The sequence below is a fragment of the Calliopsis andreniformis genome, chromosome 2 (assembly GCF_051401765.1).
Source record: "Calliopsis andreniformis isolate RMS-2024a chromosome 2, iyCalAndr_principal, whole genome shotgun sequence".
In the NCBI taxonomy this organism is placed as follows: domain Eukaryota; kingdom Metazoa; phylum Arthropoda; class Insecta; order Hymenoptera; family Andrenidae; genus Calliopsis; species Calliopsis andreniformis.
This window is the reverse complement of record NC_135063.1, coordinates 7542377-7564761: the sequence shown is the minus strand read 5'-3', so window position 1 is coordinate 7564761 and position 22385 is coordinate 7542377. Positions and strand designations below refer to the sequence as shown.

General features: G+C 35.5%; 1 protein-coding gene and 1 non-coding gene across 2 annotated transcripts in view; one reads left to right on the top strand and one right to left on the bottom strand.

Moving 5' to 3' along the window:
• The window catches only part of LOC143187637 (uncharacterized), a 167394-nt gene that overhangs the window by 100793 nt on the left and 44216 nt on the right, over positions 1–22385 (bottom strand). The gene's annotated exons all lie outside the window — the stretch shown is intronic.
• Trnas-cga (transfer RNA serine (anticodon CGA)) lies at positions 5470–5551 on the top strand. The gene has a single exon. It is a non-coding gene; the product is annotated as a tRNA-Ser (tRNA).

Genomic DNA, 22385 nt, shown 5'->3' with positions numbered 1-22385 from the left:
TCAAGAACAGGAACCGACAACTAATTTTAAATTGTTTGATATTTTCGCGCCAAAGAAGAATTCTTCATTACGTCGCAATTAATATACATGAAACCTGCGATTAATTATTCATCGTGTCTCTTATTACGCCTGAAACGCTTCCTCGATCTTCACCGACATACAAGTTATTCGACAGATTTTCCCCTGGAAGAGAAATTGACAATATCTGACGTGTAATTAATATGACGGACAGTTAATAACACGTGATGACATTTTAATAAATCATTAAACACGCGGATATTGTCGAAGAAAATATATTATTTTCGAAAGTCATCGAGCATGAATTCAATTCTTCACCTTATAGAATTTGTAAACTTGTTTCATTTTTCACGAAACGTTTATACTTCCCTAGACGTGATCAAAATTCCTTAATAAATTTCTTGTAGATTCAAGCTTGAATAAAAAGATCGACAGGAGTAAACAAAATTTACATATGCAAAAAGTCCTCTACTCCTTGATGGTGATCACAGTTAACGATATTACCGATAATCTTATTCCTATCGACTTCTATATCCAGTTTCTCCCCCTTCTGTCCTCACACTTCCCCTCTTGAGGATAATCGAGTTTTCGTAACATGACTTCCGGAATCATGCTCTGACTATTATATCCTTCATCCCTCTTTGTCTTCATCGAGTCGTTTTTCTCTTCCTCGTCTCATCACACATTCCTCTGACACTTGCAAGCACGTGCATCGTGGAACACTCGGTCGTTTGAAGTCTCCGCCTGTTCCATTGCGAAGAGGATGTGCGAGTTCCATGTGTTTGCTGAAATACCTCGAACCTTGTTAAGGGTCCAGTATCTCGATCGATCTCTTTGTTTTTCTCCACGCTGTACTTTCACGCTTCGCAAAAGTCGAGGAAGGCTCGCTGAGTAAGGACCAGAGAAGGAAGTAACGGTAAATGTACGAAGATCATTGATACTCCTATAATTGAGCAGAATAACATTGCTATCGTTACTGAAATTCTTTCGATTCGTTAAGAGAAAAAAAGGTGTACCGTTGCTTGTCCCCTAAAGTGTGTCAGAATTATTTCGCGAATTGTGTCGCGAGAGTCTGACAGAGATTCACTGCATTTACTGTTTCTGATCCGTTTCGCTGAAGGTTCCATATTAGGTGCGTACTTGAATATTTCTTTTGTGGTGCAATGTATGTGGATCGAGACTCTGGTGAGCGTAATTTGACGGCCTTGTTGTTAGCGGTATACTTTTTTATTAATCTTTAAGGAGTTTTCAAATCTTCCAACTCTACTTTTCAACTTTACAAGTTTACAAGTCTTCAAGTCTTCAAGTCTTCAAACCTTCAAACCTTCAAACCTTCAAACCTTGAAATCTTCAAATATTCACATATTCACATATTCAAATCTTTAAATATTCAAATCGTTAAATATTCAAATCTTTAAATATTCAAATCTTTAAATATTCAAATCTTTAAATATTCATATCTTTAAATATTCAAATCTTTAAATATTCAAATCTTTAAATATTCAAGTCTTTAAATATTCAAATCTTTAAATATTCAAATCTTTAAATATTCAAATATTCAAATATTCAAATATTCAAATATTCAAATATTCAAATATTCAAATATTCAAATATTCAAATATTCAAATATTCAAATATTCAAATTTTCAAATCTTCAAATATTCAAATATTCCAATATTCCAATATTCAGATATTAAAATATACAAATCTTCAAATGTTAAAATGTTAAAATCTCTCAAATCTCTCAACTCTGTCAATTCCTCAAAACTTCAAAGCTACAAATCTATAAATCTCCAAATCTCCAAATCTTCAAATTTTTAGGTCTTAATCTCCGAAAGTATCAGAATATTGTAATTTTCAAATTTCCAGGTATCCACACTTTTAATCTTCAAATCTTGATAGTCTTCCTACATATTTATTTCTGTTCTTAATTTTCAATTTCTCAAATCATGTATTTGCACTCTGAGATTTCATTCAAGGTGATTTTCCCTTAACACGATAAAGGACAATTAACAGACTCAAGTAATTATAAGCTTTACATTCTATCCGATATGCTCGAACCTTAAATGACAATTAAAATGCTTCTAAACCACTGTTATCCTTCAGCAATAAGTTGAATTCTCTTCTGAATCCAAATGGTATTCGAAGAACAGGTAATTCATAGAAACAAAAAAGAAAGGTGCGTCGATTGACGAAAAATGAAGCTAGATCGAAACACCCGTTATGCATCGGCACGCATGCCGTTGCACTCGACGCGGCAAGGACGCAATCTGGAACAGCCGTAAACGGACTTGACTACTTGAGAGATTGCTGATTGTAACTGGTTGCTGGCCAGTTCGCTGCCGCGCCGGCTCACACATCCGGATTCTACGGGAATAAATACATACTGATACCACGAGGAAGTGCTCGCCCGTGTGTTTCTCTTTCGCTCCCTCGATAACGCGATCCAAAGCCGCTATCTCGTTTTCTTAGCGACGCGCCTCAATCCTGCTCGACATCCGGTGTCCTTCCATGGCCATCCTATGGTATGCGCACCGTGAAAAATCTCGGTCATTTGTAAGATAAAATGACCGATACCATCATGGGACTAACGGTGGTTCGCGAATGGTATGCACATGAGAGAGGCGTTAAATCATTGGTTAATGTCGAACGAATGAATATTGATCGCGGTGGATGCCAGGAGATAACTGGGATAATGTTGTAGTTGGTCAGATCTGAGTTACGGTGTCTTGTTTTGTGCTTCTTTGATGTCAGTGTGGGCTTTTCGAATAGAGTTCCTTTGATGCGATGTGTTAGGATTGTTGGACGACTAGCCTAGTAGTCCTGAGTCAGAAAGGATCAGTAGGATAAGCGGTGTCTGACCAACACAATATAGGTCACTGTTTGCAAATGAAAGTCCAAACTCGTATATTCAGTTAGTGGCTAAGCTATGGGCTGAGGTCTCGTCTTCCAAGCAAAAACTTATTGTATGTCTGTAGTTGTAAAGCAAAACGACCTATGTCACATTTTCACCAAATTTGAGTTAAGGCCTTTATTCAGATCTATAGTATAAAATTTATATTTGCAGAAAAAGGAAAGTGGATTAAAAGACGTTTTTCATTTAAAAATAAGGACTCAAGAAGACCCTTAAATCTTAAGAAGATCTCTAAAAGAAGAACATGTGATTTAGGTCCTTTTGCTTTACAATCACAGATACTTATATGCACCCAGAAATCTCTAGGTATTGCATTCTGTACTCAGAGCCTGCCTCGACATCAACTACATGTAATCAATACTTTCACCACTTAGTCCTCATAGTGTTTTATTGTTGTATCTATGTTGAAAACACATTACTTACTTAAAAGTAAAATTGTGTATTTCAGTATTCGCGGGAGTTCAACATTACAGAAGCGTGTAATGGGTTCCTCAAATCGAAATATTTCAAAATTTAAATTCTTTGTATTCAGTGATTTCCATTCAAAAACTACGACATAATTTTCTGTTAATTTACGATAATTTCGTTAAAAGATCATTCTTTCTCATAAATCGCCTGCTTTAAATGGTCCGCGCCCTTTCGTTCCTTCTCCTTCGTTTCCCACGAACTTATTTCCTTCAATGATCGGTCTCCGACTAACAAGCCGCTACAGAGTTGCGAGATTCGATTTATAAGCTTCCCCAGTATCGTCAGTATGAATCATGTGCTGATGGTTTCAAACGCCTCTGGCATATCGCTCGATCTCTGCCCTGTTTTTGTGTTCACGAAGTGGAACGGATCAATTGATGTATCGAGAATCAGAGTGCTTCTTTCGATGAGAGGAATCATTGGCAAAATGATGGTTTTCGATCGCAAGATATCGACATTGTAGTTCTATTAACCCACATTAAATAGTACTTACAAAATTTCTGTCTCTAAAGTGGCAACTGCGCACATGGCTGAAGTCTGTTTTCAAAGTTTTATATATTATGTTACTCAGCATTTCTTAATTAATCTTATAGACAAAAAATCTGAAGGCGAAATGTCAGGACAACAGGATGGTCAATTTACATCTAGAAATCGTGATATAATCGAAAACACGATACGCTACAGTGAATGATATTGAGCTTTCGAGATTGACTACAATAATGTGTAGGGTGACTGCTTGAAAAAATTAATTTGTAGTGTAATAAATGTTGTAAGAGCAAATTTTCTATTCAAAATAAATCTCCTTGTTCTATAGATTATTAACCCTTTGCATTTGAATTCTTTGCATTCTAATTTTATATACACTTTGCACCTTAGAAAGGACAACCAGGTGTAAAAGATTAATATCCTACTAAAAGTTCGCTAACATAAAATGATCCCTCTTTATTTAAAAATCATCACTATTAAAACCACTAGCTGTTATTCTTTAACCCTGTGCATGTAAGATTCTATACCTGAAGCAGGTTTTCGAAATTGTCCTGTTTTTGTGCATCCCAAAAAAATGTGGAGGAACATTAATCTTCCAACAATAAACGTCAATTTTAAAATTATCAGCTTCGAAAATTATTTATTATACAGAGTATATAGCTTTCTACCTGTAAAACGATGTAAACCCACGCTGCATTCCAAAGAAAACAAGAAGCAAAGTCGAGTGTCAAGGCCTTCTCGACATTTGAACCACCAAGGCTGAGGAGAAGGTAGATTGGGTCATTAATGTTAACACGTTTCAATGGGAACCAGCTCGTAGAACCTAATTTATAATCGTTTGTGATCATTAAATTCGGCTGGTTGGCAGTGGCATCGATTAACTCGCTGCACCCAAAAACCCACTGCCACCTGGTCGTTAAGTTTTCCTTACTGCCCGACCTTACTCTACCTGGTTAACGAGCTGCTTTTTGCCAGTGTTGTTTGCGCTACTCTCTCCTCCAAATTTACATGATGAATCTCTGTGCTCGGCAAATTTGTTAAGTTCGATAAATGAACTTCAAATTTATTACCGCGCTGTGTGGGATTTTATACCACTCTGAACATGTTTGAAATGAACGTTGTTACCGATATATCACTGTAAATTGTCAGTGGTACTTGTAGAGCTACATTTCTGAAAATCATTTTTCTTCAACATAAATTTGTACGCGTTTGTACCTTTCAGTTGTACGGTTGGGTTGGAATTTTATGTCAACGATCTTGCATTTTGTATTTTTGAGTCATTAATGAAAAGACTGAAAATTCAAATTTAGTGGAGTCGAAGGCTCTTAAATATCTCGATGGAAATTGAATGATATATGACAGTTATTTAATACAAAATAAATAGGGACTCAAATTTATTTACGAAAATAAAAATCTGTTGAAGAACATGTGAAACACAAATTGAATGTTATTATTTATGAAATTAAATTCAATATTAGTTCCAATGAGTAAAATAATAACATACTATACTTTATGTTGAAGCATGTCACAGGGGTAGTTTCCCCTTGTTCACCCTCAGTGCGCATGCAATGTACTAGGGGTGAGCAGCCGTGGCCGAGTGGTTAAGGCGTCTGACTCGAAATCAGATTCCCTCTGGGAGCGTAGGTTCGAATCCTACCGGCTGCGAAATATTTTTTTTCCACCCCCTTGAGCTCTAGTAAACTATACAATCTTAAAGAGAAGAATCTTTCATATTATAAATTTTTATGTAGAAATTACTTAACCAATTATTCTAGTAAAGAGAGAAAATAAATGTTATTAATAATTTCTTTGTTAACAGTATTGTATGGCATCAGATTACATATTCATTGATAGTAAAATGTATATAGATATATGTGCAAGAGCAAAATGCATCAAATTAGTGAAAGCGGTGAAAAAGGTTGATGGCGGAAGTTAGAAGTTTGAAACTTTACTGAATTTACTTTATTCATCGTTCGTTTGTTCCAACTGAATTACTCGTTAGCGTGTACACCCTCTTTTGAATTTATTTAAACATCGTCAACACTAAGGCATTACTCTCGATTGGGTACGACAGAGTCTTGAGACTGTTTGAATAATTTAAAGCATAGAATAGAAGGTATACTAATGCATGGAATAAGATGCACAAATCGTTTAACTTTATGGTTCGCGTTATATGCAAATGTTATGTCTATTTAATATTTTATATTATTAGCTTAAGGCGTAGGGGTTAATTGGAATGTTATAGATTTCAGAACAGAATTTTAGAGTGTATAAGATTTTACTTCTTACGAAATGGAAGAATATGTGGAAACCAATGATTTAAATATTAATGAAATGGAAGATTGAAAAATTGAAGTTATAAAATTAATTTTGCTAATTTAAATAATTTCTATTTTCTATTACCTGCTTTTATTTTCAACTATCTTATCTTTAATATTCCACATGGAAGCATTTTCTGCTTTTCTGAAAAAGACGAAAATTGATAAAGGTCGTTTTTATTACCAGCCCTTCAATCGTAAGCCAAGATTATTAATTAATGAACAACTCAATTCGTTCCATACTATAAGATTGAAACATTATTTTCCTAGTAACTGGTGAAATTGGCTCAAAGGAATGAAAGTTTATTATGCGCGCAACTGAACAACGATAAACTATAGGTTCACGATGGGAAATCATGAAGCGGTCAAAGCAAAGGGTAGGAAAATTGAAACTAGATCAATTAACGGAGAGTAATTCCATTCATTACACACTTAGACGCGGAATGCGAGTGAAACTATTACAGAGAGCCAGCTACAGGTTTTGCCGCGAGTCTGGCATTTAACGGTCCGGTATAATTAAGCACGATGAAAAATTCTGCTCGAATTGCCCCGCCAGATCTTCTTTATTCATTGATAATTCACTTCTTGCCGCGTTTCTTTGCGTGACTAGCCTGGATTCTTCAATGATTCGCCGCCACGGATTGGGAAACTGTGATCATTAACGTTCACCCATAGTACGTAAATGTCATAATCACCATCGTATGGAGGAAATGTTTAACGCTGGCGTTAATTTACCGTTGATACGTGGCTCTTAAAAGAAGCTGTTGAGTTTCTGATTTCAAAAGGGTATTTAGTATTTAGCTCTTGAGGTATCTGGAGATTGGCTGGACTTCTCACGATACTGTTTCAATCTGCCCTTAAACAAGGATTATCTGTATTTCACCTATTCGCCTCTTACGTGTCATAATTCAAACTTTCAATCCCTAACTAATACGGCCAGTAATCTTACCCAACCATGGAGAAGGGCAGTAATTACAGAAAAATGTGAAATTCAGTTTTTTAGATTCGTGGATAATCTGAGACATTCTGCGCGTCGTTTTAGTTCAAAATAGCAGTAAAATACTTTTAGTAGATATTGCTTTCCTCCATAGACATGCAGTCTAGTCAGTATTACATCATGTGATACAGTTGCTCCCATGGCATTATAAAAAACGATTAATAATAGCGAGCAGAGAATTCATAACTGTTCAGATTATTGTCCATAAATAATTCACTGATATTTCGCACAAGTATTAAAAGCAAGCTAAAACTGCTTCTACCATGCCAGTTAAGAGCCTCAGCTGCTATAGCATCGTTCAAAGAGCCTCGAAACTGGACCAAGCCAGAATCAACCAAGATCTACAAGCGAGGGTGTCGAGCAACCATAACCGCGTGACACTGTCCAGTGGACCTGGCAATCGGTCGGCATTCGAAGGCCAGTGTTGTCCAACATTGCGAATAAGCCAAGTCATGGGCAGCCACTGATAGACTGCTGGCATTGGCCGGCGCGCTAGCTGGCTGCTGGCTAACTGTAAAATGGCAAGTTCCGCTATTCCATCGGTCGGAAAAAGGACGAGGCGCGTCTCGAGAGGCGTGTGGGGCACCAAGGTGATCGTACGGCCTTGTGTCACGTGTTCGTCCATTAACATCGCTGTATGTAGGCTATGCGCAAGAGACCACGAGTTCGCGCGTACATCTCTATCATGGGGAACCGAAGGGAGGCCATTCCCTGGATCCTCTGGAACGCGATGGTGTTCTTTGATGCGCTTTCACCGAACAGGAGGATTTTAATTATTTCAGGCGAGACGTTCGCGGTGCTGGTGATGATGAATCATCGTCCTTTGTGGGCCAATAGCCTCTTGACACCTTGATTGACTTGCGATGAATGAAGGTATGTGGCTCGTTTGGAGGAGCCTTTCGTGATTATTTAACGCTTTGAGTGTCATGCTGATTTAATGGAAGTTCTATCGCATGGACAGTGATTCTAAGGTAAAAGAATTGCTTCAGAGTTGATTTTAATATTCATTCTGATTAGAGTTACGATATCTAAATTCATATCATACGTCGAGCTAGGAGCAGAATAAGTGATATAGTTTCTAAAGGTGGATAATTATTATTTACACTTCGGTGGACGGTAATACGTCATATTTCTTACGAAGGTGTTTTGGAATGATCGGGTAACCTGTCTTTCACGCTTAGTGTGTTAACTGACTAACTGCTTAATAATTACTCATACATTCGTTTTGTAGACCTAATTGGTATGTTAAGTGTCAACCATTAGTACATTAGTAAGTACTAATTGGTATGGTGTGCACGTTATTAATTGGTCTATAATGAATATTAATGTGTGCTATTAATTTTGGTTACGAGATTCCATGGAAATGAAATTTTTCAGAGAACTGTTATGAAGAAATACTTTTTTTTTACTCTTAGGAGAAGTTAGTTAGAATTTACTATATTTCTAAGAAATTTCTTGCCTCACTTTTATTATTTCTGCTTCTCCAGGGCCAGAGACTCATACAAAGTTGAGTTTTTATTTTGAAAGTAAATTATTTGAGAATTATATTTTCCAGGGAATTCTAATTTTTATAAAATCTGAATTTTTAGGCATTGGTATCTAACTACATATTATAATTCTTCTCTTATAAAGAAAATTCTAATTACAAGAATATTTACAAGAATAATAATTTCAATTTTCAGCATAGGAAAATTCTCTGCTTAAGACACTCCTAGTAGAAAGTGAAACTAAAATTCCAAAAAATTCAATTGAATCCTAAGGAGTCTCACTACAGCTTCAGAAACATATCGCTCCGATGACAGAAATATCAAATTACCCGTATCAATTCGAGATGAGCCTTCGACCCCAGGTGGCTTCTATAGAAATGTCTGCAGATAGCATTGATGGCTCCGCGAGGTCATCGTCGATGATCAACCCGACCTGGCGCAGGGCAAATGCAGACAATGGCTGCATGAAAGGTTTCTCCACTCCACGAACTCTTTAAAGGCTGATATTAGAGAACAACTTATAAGATAATCCACCCTGATACGTGTCTTTATTCTTGCTCTTTCAAGCACCTTAACACGACTAAGAAACTATTACACTTGAATATTAACCTCACAGAACAGAAACCTATCATTGACGCTCAATCTGCCAAGAATACTATAGTACAAGTACCGATCAGCCTTTGGCGATAAATTCGCTGCATTTGAACATATGATTAGTATAAGTCTCGATCCTTAAATTATCAACAATCAATAAATCGCATCTACATTCGCCAATTCAGCTAATCAAACATTACAACCGTAAAATGACCCAAAGAGTAATCCTGCAAAATTCAATAGTAAATGTTATTATATATCCTCAACCCACGAAATTCAAACATTTCATAAACGATACATAGAACCATCAATTTTCCAAAATTGTCCGTATCACGCGACTCAATCTCGACAATAACTTGCGAGACAGAAACCTGTATAGTGCGAAGAAAATTACAATATTCAACATCTAACAGATATCACTGTCAGAAATTCAGCCCTCAGTGAGGACCTCTGTACTTCATACGATTTTACATTTTATTCCTACGTCATTTACAAATGCATACAGGGTGTAACAAGTATACGTTGAAATATTCTTTGTAAGAAATGGTAAAAAAGTTCAAATGGAACACAATGTGTGCTATATCTAATATATCTATAGTCTAAATTAATAACCAGTGAATTCTGTAATTTTGCAGATACATTGAGGAGTAGAAGTAGAGCAAGAGTGTCTTAATACACTCTATTGTGTTTGTCACACAACATTAAATAATTTCTAGAAAACTTTGAAAATTCGATATCGGGTTCCTACAAATATCTGGCATTTTTCAAGCTGTATAGAAGTTAAACTGCCAGAAATATAAAGGAATCTATTGTCATTTTTGTTTTATTTCTATTTCTCAATGTATTTAAACATCTTTGATTTAACATTAAACCTCTGGTTTAGCGTATAAGTATGCTAACATTAAGGCATTATTGTTGCAAAATCGAGGCAGATCAAACACTATGTCATAAGACATTTTGTTCCATTTAGGGAAAATTCTTCTAAATTATTCTTCATTGATTATACAATATGTATAAATCATTAAATTTAGTAAGCACAAGTTTTCTAATAATGTAATTTTTATCTTCATTTGCACAATGCTTTATCAGTGAAAAAGATGTTCTGGTATTGAGAGGTTAATTTCATTTAATGACGAGGATCATGAAGTTCAACTGGTTCGAGTGGTGATTTCAACGCACGCAGAGAAAGAAACCGAGACGGTACAAAATCGGCTAAAGGTATGCCCACTGAAGAATTGTCACAACCTTTCTACTTAATCGTTTCCCTCGGTAAGAGCTCGCTACTTGATCACGTAGACTCGTTTACCTCGTTTCGAGAAATCCTTGTGTGCTTTTCTTTCTGTCGAAAGTTCTTGTTATCGTTTCGGCAGTACAATTTATCATGGGATCATTACTTGCAAAAGTCGAAATTCCTGTCACAGCTTCTTTTGTTTGATTTCTGTAATCTGTATACACCTGGGCTCAAGTGTCCCATTTCGCGAGCAAAAATTAATCGCTCCTGGCGGACACGAGGAGAAAGTTGGAATGGAATCAATCGACTTTAACCATGTTTTGAAGAGGGTACATGGATTTTCGTTTACCATTCTTCGTACTTGAGATCGATTAACGAGCTGTCGACGATACTGAAATTAAGTTCTGACGTGTGAAAATATTATTGTGCATGCTTTTGCTGGTAGAGTTGTTCTTATCCTTTCGACGATAAAAATGAAAATTATATAATTTTTAAATGTTTGAATTTTTAAATTAAAATTACATAACTGAAGCTTCTCTTTTTTAAATTGGATGGTTCATATAAATTTTTCAAATAGGTATTGAAAAAGGGTGAGTCAGTATAATTATCTTTTATTTCAATACAAATGGAAAATGGACATTAACGTCATTTTTTAGCATAGTTCCTTTGCTTTTTAATATACCTAATTGATTCATCTTTGGAACAGTGGTGCATGCGTGGCTCACTGTTCAATCGAAAATGTTCTCTTTTGAGGACATAAGAAATAGAAGCTTTTTCAACAATAAACCAAGTGAATTGAAAAGCAAAGGGAGTAAGCTAAAAGAATTATGTTAACGCCGATTTCTTATTATTATTGAAATAAAAGTTATAGTTACATAGGTGGTAATTACTGACTCACCCTCGTATGTAGAAAAATTTTAAACAGAACTATGGTAGCATCCACACTGTATCCATTCTATTAAAAATCGATACTAAAATTCTTTAACGCATGTGATGCATCGCCTTTAGTCTTGAACGAAGTCGGAACAAAACGATTGACGAAAATTATACGACTGGTCAGCATGAAACACTTTGGCGCGCTAATAGGGTAAATGAAACGTGGGCATCGAGTGTAATTGAATCGATATAACAGCAATTAAGATTCCCATTGTCGAGTCGATTATGCACCGAGTTTTGCAATGCGAATCACCTATATAAATCACCATGCAATTTTCGGGCCTGTTTTAAGGAGTTCGATTTATCATCCAGTCCGATTCATAAATTACGAAGAGATAAAACGGGAGAAGAGGTGAGAGGCGGTCACGAGAGCAGTTAGTTTACTTACAGTATGAAATTAATTCTACGTTGTGATACTTGTACGGATCGATCACATGTATCCATTAATTTTGTAATAGCAGTATTATTGGTTGAGGATCAACATGGTGGAGGCTAACGCGAAAGGAAAAATAATTCCCTCGTTTAATACCTTCGCCTGTGATTGACAAATATTCAATTAATAAGGAAGCTTAACTTTTAATTAATCTACACAGTCTTTAATACTTTACTTTCCCTTTTGAAACGTGCACTCTTGTAATTATGAACAGTCAGGTTAATTGTGATGGATTTTTTCACTGATAATTAGCTAAATACCTACTTTTTAAGTACTGAAGTATAGATTGCTTTAAATACTAAAAAAAAAACATTTTTTTTTTTCTTTAAATTTAATTACTATTTAATCTTGGTAATTCAGATGGAGTTTAAGTGTAGGTAATTTTAACAAAACTTTTTTAGTACGTAAAGCAATAAAACTTTCATTTTCCAAACACTCCTCGTACCAGAGATTACTTCAAAGACTAAAACATCCTTTCAATACTCGGAGGAGAAAAATTCTAAGCAAAAACTAGGGTAATTGACCATTTAAGCCAGGTAATAAGTGCTGAATGTTCGAACGTCGATATAACTGGCTATCCCTGTTACTCCATGTGCAACTCGCGTGAAGAACCCTAGGTGCACGCGTCGAAGTGCAGATAGTAGCTTAGATGCATATTCCAAGGAATGATTACGCTCATTAACCGTTACATTGTACACACGGACATGAGTAATGCAACGTATGCGCACGAACCAGCTTTCCCCTGGGAGGAGAGGGTCTAAAGAACGTCGATACCATTGATTTCCTATACCCTTGCCGCGATTTAGCGCGCTGGAATTTATTTCTTAATCGAACGATCGCGGGTTGGGCTTATTCCGCGAGAGTTTCCAAGATTTCTGAAAAGTATGCTCGAAGTGACCGAATTCCACAAGGCAATCGAATTAATTTAATCTTTTCGGCGATCGAGACACAAATTTCATTAATAATATCGGCGTTACGTGTTGGTATTTCTCAGGTGTGCACATTCCTTTTCGCGAGAGTGATTTATCCTGTAATTCTGGATTACAGGTTCGGTAGTTTCGATAAAATACCAATCAAATTATAATGAACTGATGTCTGTAGTTTCAGTAATATAGATATTAATTTAATTAAGTGGATCTACGATTTAATTAGTTCGAATAATTCTAATATCCAATTAACAAAAGTATGCTAGGTAATTCTCCACTATTTTCTTACAAATTGTTCGTCTTTTTATTCCTATTATATTAAAGTTGACACTTTGTCGCGCCATTAATAAGGGAAATTAGAAAGAATGAATGATTGATGGGTATGCATGCATATTTGTAACAACCTACACGCTACTTTCCCTTGGGAGGAGCGTAGCAAGTAGTCTACCACTCGCTTCTCTATTTTTGGAATCCCTTTCACGGTTCGTCATGAGAATACATTATTTTATAATTAACTAGCACGAGAGGACCACACACGTTATGATCTCAGGTTCTACTGAAACATAAATCATGGAATGCTGCTAATGTGCCAGTAAATGGATTTAGATTTCCTTTCCTTCGTACTCCTCAGAGTAATGGAATCGGTTTAATAATGTATAGTAACTTCTTCAGAGAAACGTTTCAGGCATTCCTCAAACGAGTAGTTTAATTTTCATGATGGATTTAGCAGCGAAAATGGAGCGACGTTCCTTCATATTTTAGGTTTAATTCCAAGCTTAAAATTTTAATCCATTCGATATCAGAACTCACGATATTAAATTTTCACTGTCACTCAGAAAATGAAATTGTATTTGTAATTTTTCAGTTAAGCTTCTCTATAGGATCAGAATGTTTCCCTTCTTTTCTTTAAAATATTTATTTGATCCTCTGTTGTCATACAATTTTTAAACAGCTGCTGTTAAAAAAATAAGTGATATTCGATCGAAAAAATTTCGGAATATAGTTCGAATATTGTAGAAGTGAGAAATATCTGAGTCAAAAAGAAATAACAAATGAAGTGATATATTCGAAAAAATTCTTAGGGCTATGTTCCGACAAAAAACAATTCTGTGGAAAAATCATAACTTTCTAATATTTTAACTAGTGTAGCTAAAAGTGCAGGGTAATGCTATTAAAATGTGGTGCAATTTAAGAAAAGAGAGTAGTTCTTTAGTGGACATTTCAAAAAAATTTTCATCTGATATATTGAAACAAGAAAATTTTTGAATAAAAAAAAAAGATGCAATTATGTACACACTAAAATTTATCACCAAAAACAGCAACACATTTTTTTCTTTTTAATTATTGCCATGGGTTGTTTAAACACAGAGTGACAACCGAGGGTTAACTAATAAGTATACCTAATAATTTTAAACATAAATGAATAATTTACCTTGAAAAGATCAAAGATTACATGTACACCCAAGATGTCTCACAAAGGTATTCATTTGAATAATTTATTGGCCTCGTGTTATATCATAGTAGCAATTACGGATGTGTTGGATGGCATTCTTGCATTAGGAAGCGGATCGTTGACCCTTACCAGGCGGTACCATCCAAAAATCGTTAGCCGGACGTGAAATTGTATTCAGAACCAGACACGAACGCCTGTGCGGATTACTAAAATCAACAGTCATCGAAATTCCACATGGAGGACCAGTGAAATTCCCGTCTGGTTCGGTTCAAGCATCAGCGATCCGTTAAAAAAGGAATTGGCGATTCGTCTCGATCGGTACTGAATCACGCGTGGCTTGGAATTCATGAACACGAGCTGATGTCGAATCGATTAGAGCATAACTTTTAACATGGAAAAGGTTCCTTGTCTAATTCGAACCAACAACTGACTTCCTGACAGTCACGAAGCTTAATCTTGCCAAAAATAAAATAGATGATAGAAAGTTTTGAAACAGAATTAAATTCAGATGATGATTAATATCCTACGTAAATTTGTAATTCTAGAATTGCTGATCTTAAAACTATACTCAGAAGTATATAAAGCTATACTCAGAATCATTTCCAAGAGCTCTAGATTCTGGATCAATTTCCATTAGTCGTACGCGTGTGGTGAAATTTAAACAGACGACAGCGACGCGTCAAGATTAAGCACAGAGTCAACACTCTCACGATTCTGGAAATTTCAGAGTCCCAAACGTGAAAGCCACCGCGCCTGCTGTATTTAAAAGTCGAAACGATTGCTGCATTTTCGCTCCGCCTTTCTGCGACTCTGCGCAAGAAAATGGATCACGTATTTTCGCGCCACAGTCGTGCAACAATGTTGCGCGAGAGTGGCTTTTAAATCGAGGCTGCTGTAGTACGTCCCACGCACGGAGCTCCATTAAGCACCTCTAAAGCGGTACTTTTTGTAGGCCAGCGGGGAATTCCAGCTGTTCACCTACCTTCTCGTAGATCATTGTTCTTCTAGCAAAAATGCCACGCTTCTAATGGGAGAATTACGTAAATGGTCGCGACCGAAACGGACTGCCTTCCGAGAGCAATCTGAACGATTTCAACTTAATAAGGAACACCGTCTTTTTTTGCAATAAGTATAGGGACACGTGTATACATAGATATCGAATTTCTCGTTAAGAGTTCTTTTAGGTTGCACGCAGATGGATTCCTAGTACGTATGCTTCTTTTTTATTTACAGAAATGCAGGCGATATGTTTCGACACCATGTCGAATTTTTTTTAAATATTTGTCATAGGAATTAAATAGTTGTTATTACTTAAGAAGAAATATTTGAAATAAAGATTGCATATTTTGGGGGGAGATTTCTGCAAATTTTTGACATTCTACAAATTCTATTTTAATATTATACAGTACCCTGTATAAGTATTTAGACTCTTTCACATTATTGGAAATGCATGAAATACACTTCTTTATTTATACTAACTGATATCAAACGTTAATGTCATCAGTATTTGTAAATCTTGTACAAAAATTGTCAGATATATGATCTGTAGCTAAAATTATACTAGAGAATTTGAGTTCAAGTATACTTTATGCTTTTCTTGTAATATCATAGTTGTCCAAATGTGTATGCATAGTAGTGTACATAATAAATTGTGTTTGTTATAAACATGTAAAGTAATTACCTATACTTTTAATCAATTTTTTCTACCTGTTCTAGTAATCTTTCCTGAAAATATTTATCATTGTTATCTGCAGTCATGCATTTAAACTATCTTTCATAGTCATAGGAATAAAATTGCGGATAATAAGTAACGAGTATTAAACAGCTTTTTATAGAACAAGTAGTTCATAAATAATCCGCAGTAGTAATTTAAAACGTTTCACATCATAAAGTTTATATGATTCAAATGTGATTCAATAAATTTCTTTTTGCCCCGATAAAATATTTGTTTTGCCTTGTAAATATGCAGAAAGTGTAATAAGAAAATAGAAATTTAATCATTTTTCTGAGAAAGTTAACTATACTGACTCACTTGTACAATTTTTCTACATATATTTCGCAACACGATGATGGTCACTTTTACTGCATAAGAATTACTATGTTTTTCTCGTGCATATTACAGTCTCGGCACAAACTGTCATAAGTTCCGACCATATTCTATAAAGAGACCATATAGAGACCATAAAAGGAATCCAAGTTTTGCAGCAGTGGCATATGATAATTTCGTTATCCTAAATTCAAGGTGAGTCATAAATTTGCACATAATTACATACACAGTATATCGAGCATCACACGAAGCGGTTAGCCACACTAACCCATGTTGCATATTCATTTCCATGAAAATCAGCGTTGAGTTATGGCAAGGAATAACGGAATTGGCTTTCGTTTCGCTTAATTTGCAAATCGTTACGCAAAAGGATATCATTTTATATAAGTCTACGAGTAGAACTAAAATTACTTTTACCTCTTTTACTCCAATAATTATTACAAACATTTTATTATTATCGCCTTAAAAGACTCAAGACTTTTCATTTGCATGCAAGTCAATTTTGAAACATTTACAGAAAGTGAAAACTACAGAGTCAAATATCTAATATTTTTGTCATATTGAATTTTTAAATAATATCCAAATGTATAAATAAATCATTTCTTTTCAAGCATATCTAAAAAGCATTTTTCCTTTTAATATTAAATGCCTGTCTATTAATATTTTCACTTGCACATAATATAAACACCTGTCACGCGACTAAGCAGCAGATCAAGAAAGGGATTTTCATTAGTTGCAGCATTTGCTGTCACGACGCATTTGGCGAGAAGGAAACCCACGGTTTTCACTTTTCATCGATGTCAACGCGAGGGAACATGCACTTATCCGTCTACGTGTCGTGTAAATCACGATTACGTTGCGACAATTAAACAAGCCACGCTTACGCGAATACCTTGTACATCCAATTAGCAAGCTGTTGCAATTATCCTGCACGTTCGTGGCCGTAACGCGAGGACACTTCCCCATTCATAACTCTATTACGGTGATGAAAGATGACTGTGATAAAACCGTGCTACGATTGACACGTCGCTGGAGACAACGATCGAGGACGATTTCGAATCCACTTTTGTAGCTACGTTTGCGTATCTCTGGCGATTACGCAACTGTTCTTTTTCAGATATGCATTAAAATACGTCGTTGTGTGTCTTCTAGTTTTGTTGATTCACTTAATCGACAACGAGTCCAGTTACACTTCGCAGGAAAAATGAAAGATCACTAATTTTGAGCTGAAAAATTGTCGATCTTTCAACTGCCTTAGTTTTGTGAAGGAAAATCGAATTAACTCGCCCTCCCCAATTGCCAAATTAAATGAAGAAAAGTTATCACTATTTTCCTGATATCCTTCAGTCTCAAAAAATCTAAAATCCCTTTAGTATCAGTCGACCTCATTCATCTGTAGCACTTATCTTGATCCCGTTCAATATCACAAACAAACATCATCCTTTGGAAACGAAGAAATGGTCGCGCGTGATAGCACTAGCGACTCGTTGAACCGGTATCTCGAAACGATCGTTATAAATATGCGCTTCGAGTTCAGCTTCATTGCAAAGATAGAGGAAGAAAAAAAGATCGAATGGTTAATTGGTTGAATGATTCTTAGTGGTTTAAAACGAGTGAACAGCGAATTTATCGGCATCGATAAGAGTTCAGAAAATTGCCTCGATTTAGCAGGAATGCAGTCCAGAATTGCAAATGCATGCCATTTCTATATCTATGCACAGTAAGCAAGAAAGTATTTAAACATTTACTTTGCATATAATGATACATATAAAAATAATATGTTAGTAAGGATTGCTTCGTTTAATAAACTGTTGCATTTAAAGACGATGTTCTCATCTAAAAGGCTAAATATATATTCTACTATGCAATGAGACAATCACTTGGATTTTTAAGTAGATACAGAATTATAAATTGATTCTTTAGGTTCTTTTAGTATTATTTTGTTACGTATAGATTACAAAAAATGAGAGTACTTCTTTGATTCACAAATTATCATTTTTCTTCTAACTACTTTACTACCTAACGCTGACAGTTTCAGATAGAAATATCTTGACAAATAATAGGATATTAAAGAAACCAATCTCTGCTAATATACAATTATTATAACTGCATTTATCGATCAAAGCACGTTTCGTGTATACATGTACACAGAATGCTCCAAAAGTGGTAATATAAGCGGAGAAGTGATGAGTCGACATGGAGAAATAAGTAATAAATATAGAGTAAAATTTGTTAATATATTTCGCTTTCGAGAAAGTTGACTTTGAATTTTAGCCAAGAACGAGAATACCGAACTACAGTTTCAGAAACTTGAAGAATAAACGAAAAGAGGGGAATATTTCTAGTTTACAGTAGAGAAAGTCAATGAAAGTCAGACCATGAGTCTTCTTCTTACCCTGTGTACCTTTCAAGTGTCTTAAACTGTATTTAAACAAGTATCTTAGACTTATTTTTTCATGTGGAATTACTATACCTTTTCGCTCATGTCATTAGTTCTGAAATACCCTATACAGGGTGTTCCAGAAATACATGTCAATACTCCAGGAACTGAATTTACACACTGAAATAAGTAAAGAATATTACATGAATATATGTGATATACCTTTACTTTTGAGTTATGAATGATTAAAGAAAACGTTCAAAAGTGTCCATCATCCCTTAGATTTTTACCTTGGAGGTCATTTAAAATTTATCGAATATCCAATGCAAGTGGATAATATGCACAAATTACAGCAAAGGATACAAAATGACTACTCGTGAAACACCTGATATTTTCGAACTAGTGCAAAACTCGACGCTAATTGTAAGGTATGCAGCGTGTGTTGAGGCATGTGGTGGACATTTCGAATATTTTGTTTAATCATCCAACTTGAGTAGTAAGGTATATAGGACATACATTCATATAACACTTTTTGCTTATTTTAGTGTGTGGATTCAGCTTCTGAAGTATTGACATGTATTTCTGAAACACCCTGTATATTGGGATGTCGACTAATCCTTCAAAGATAAATAGATCCTACTTGGCTAGCCTGTGTCGCTCTGTGAACTCTGCTATCATCAACAGTAAAACTTTGTTGCTGATTATCATGGTGTTACGATTCGGTGGCATTCGAGTTTCGCGATCGAACACGATTCGCCCATCCCCCTTTTCCTCTAAGCCTCGACGGGAGGTTTTCTACTCACGACCAACAAGTTAACGACATTTGCTTGACTCGTTTTTTTGGAATAGTTCATCGACGTCGTGAGGTTTTTATTTCGCTTTCTGGCGAACACGGGAAAGCTGGTTCAAGATGGATGCGTTTGGAATGCATCGGTTATTGAGAGAGAAATTTGCTTTTCTTTTCTGTTGGAGAATCCACTAGTGAGGGGTTGGGGTTGCATTTGTTAAGAGTTTCTTATTTTCCTTATTGTGTAGAGCTACTTGTATAGCTTTATATAACACTATTCGAGTGGATTTTGTTTGAACTAAATAAATACTTATGAAATATGGTACTTACTTGATCAAAATTTTGATAAACACTGCTTCCTACATTTCACTGGAGTTACTTGAAGTTTGTATAGTTGTATATAACGATATTCGAGTGGATTTTGTTTGAACTAAATAAATACTTATGAAATATGTCACATACTTGTTCAAAATTTTAATGAACACTGCTTCCTGAACTTCACTATAAAAGCACAAGGAATCTTGCATCGATGACACAACCATTATTCACTTTCCAATAGTCTTGCAAGTAGGTTACGTTTCCCTCTCGATTAAAATTTGTAACACCGACTGTGTGAACCATTTCACGGTCTCAGTTGTACTACCCACGCTTCTCTTGTTTTTGGAGAAGAGACCTCGTTATGAGGGTAGGGGTTGACAGGTACAATATGAGCTATTGAATGGAAGGTCAAAGTCGAATATGAACCGAACAGGATTAACCCAGGTAGCCGATTATAACTTTATTCACTTAGAAAGGTGAAAGTGAAATAACAGATGCCACAGAGACCTTGTTCATGTATGTATACAGAAATAGCAATTTTATGACATGTTTTCATGCAATTATCATTATCACCCAAGTATACTGTTTCCTGGATATTTTTGTCAAATATCTTCTTACACATAAATAACATTTTATTTATATCTTACAAAAATTTTAACTTTGCTCTTCATTTTCTCTAAACTTTATTTTTTATCTGATACTGTTGATTATGAATTTGATTTGATCCTTACACACTAATGTTTATTTGAGATAAGGTTGTATTTAATTATAATTTGTTAGTACCCTCCATGATTTAGAGCAAAGTAATTTACAGTAATCTAAATTGATACGTATCGATTCGTCGTCTTTTAATTGATATCATCGTCTGTGTGTGCTTTACATAGCAAAGTATTAGAATTAATGACGCCTTTAATTGCAAGTAGTGATTCGATAGAAGAAAGTTGAATGACACATTGAACAGACAATTCGAAGAATAAACGACAGGAAAGTGATTCCCAATGAAAGGTTTCCTATTGGGGAGCTATAGGTTCGCACGCTTCACTCAATGGACTCTTCCGAGCAATTAACGGCTAGCAATGCGAAAGGAGTCTGATTAGTGTAATTTCGCAACGATCGATGTTCGGTTCGACGAGGTGATCCCTTTTCTCGGCATGGAACAGTAAAAAGTCTCGTTAAAAGTCTTGTCGGATCGCGTTTCGAAAGGGAGTAGATATATAAGGTGATTCATCATGGTTAACACCGTACTTCCTAGTAGAAAATGTACTTCACAAAAAGTGAATGACGAATGAGATTTTAAGGACTCTTAAAAAATATATCTAATCAGTTTAACAAATTCTTTATTTTTATATTTAATGATACTAGTTACTTGAATGTACCTTATTTGAGAATAGATAAACTTCATGTTTTCTTCTTTAATTCTAGTTCATTGAATTAAATTTAACTAATTAAGAGTGCATTTGTTTTATTGTAATAGTTTCATGTATAAGTTAGACTAATATCAAAGCATATGACTGGAACTTTAAAGTTGCATTTTAAGCATTTGAAATTTATTTTTCGCAGGAACAGATAAGAATGACAAATGTCTCCTCAAAAATCATTTTTCGACGTAATAAGTCGTCATGACAACATGAGGCGAATACGTGTACTCGAGATGAAATATGGTCATTCTCGAGATTACACCGATAAGAAATCGAAGACTCAATCACTTTCAAGGTATATTTGCTTTCGTGATTAATGGATTCTTTAAAAAAAAAATTGAATCACTCAATCTCATCAAGTACCTTGAAGATTACTGTTTAAACGGTACTAAAGTGGTTGAAAACTTTCGAATGAAATATTATCTAAAATAACTAATACTTTGCAATATTAATAATTTCTACTTCCTTCTGTCTCGCATTCGAAAATCCTATCAGCGTAAAAATTTCACGAGTATCCAAAGAGCACGTTCATTAAAAGGAGTCACCCTGTAGATACAGTAAGTGTGGCCGTATTGACATTACACTGATTCGATGCAGCCTAGAGGAGATGCATCGACAGTGACAGTAGTCGATCGTCTGCCTCGAGGTCCCGACCTCGATTTCCGCAATTAAAAGGCAGAACCTTAGAACTGTATGTACCTACATACTACTCTTCAAATGACTGTACGATCGTGGGATACGACGATATCCGATTATTCGCATAAACTCGATTTCTATTTGCTCGACGATTGCAATTACTGATCTAGTGCGTCGCGCACCTTCAACCCCTTGACCTACGATTTTCTTTCGTAATTTTATCACCTTCACTGCCGATCTGAAACGGATATCTATCCTAAACTGCCAACCGCAGAGCACCCATTAAGCCAACATAGACTCCTCACGCGATAATGCGTGATCGGTTACGTGTAAAAAATCCTCATCACGCGTTATCGCGTAATCGGCAGCGAAGATACAGTACAAAGTGCACGAGTCTGACTCGTTGTTATAGGTCAAGGGGTTAATTGATAGAACCGCGTGATAGGATTGGAAAATCGAAACGTCAGTCAATTGTCCAGCGAATAATTATTAAGAAACTTCATATTCCTCACATATCTGTTTCTATAAAGCAAACCTG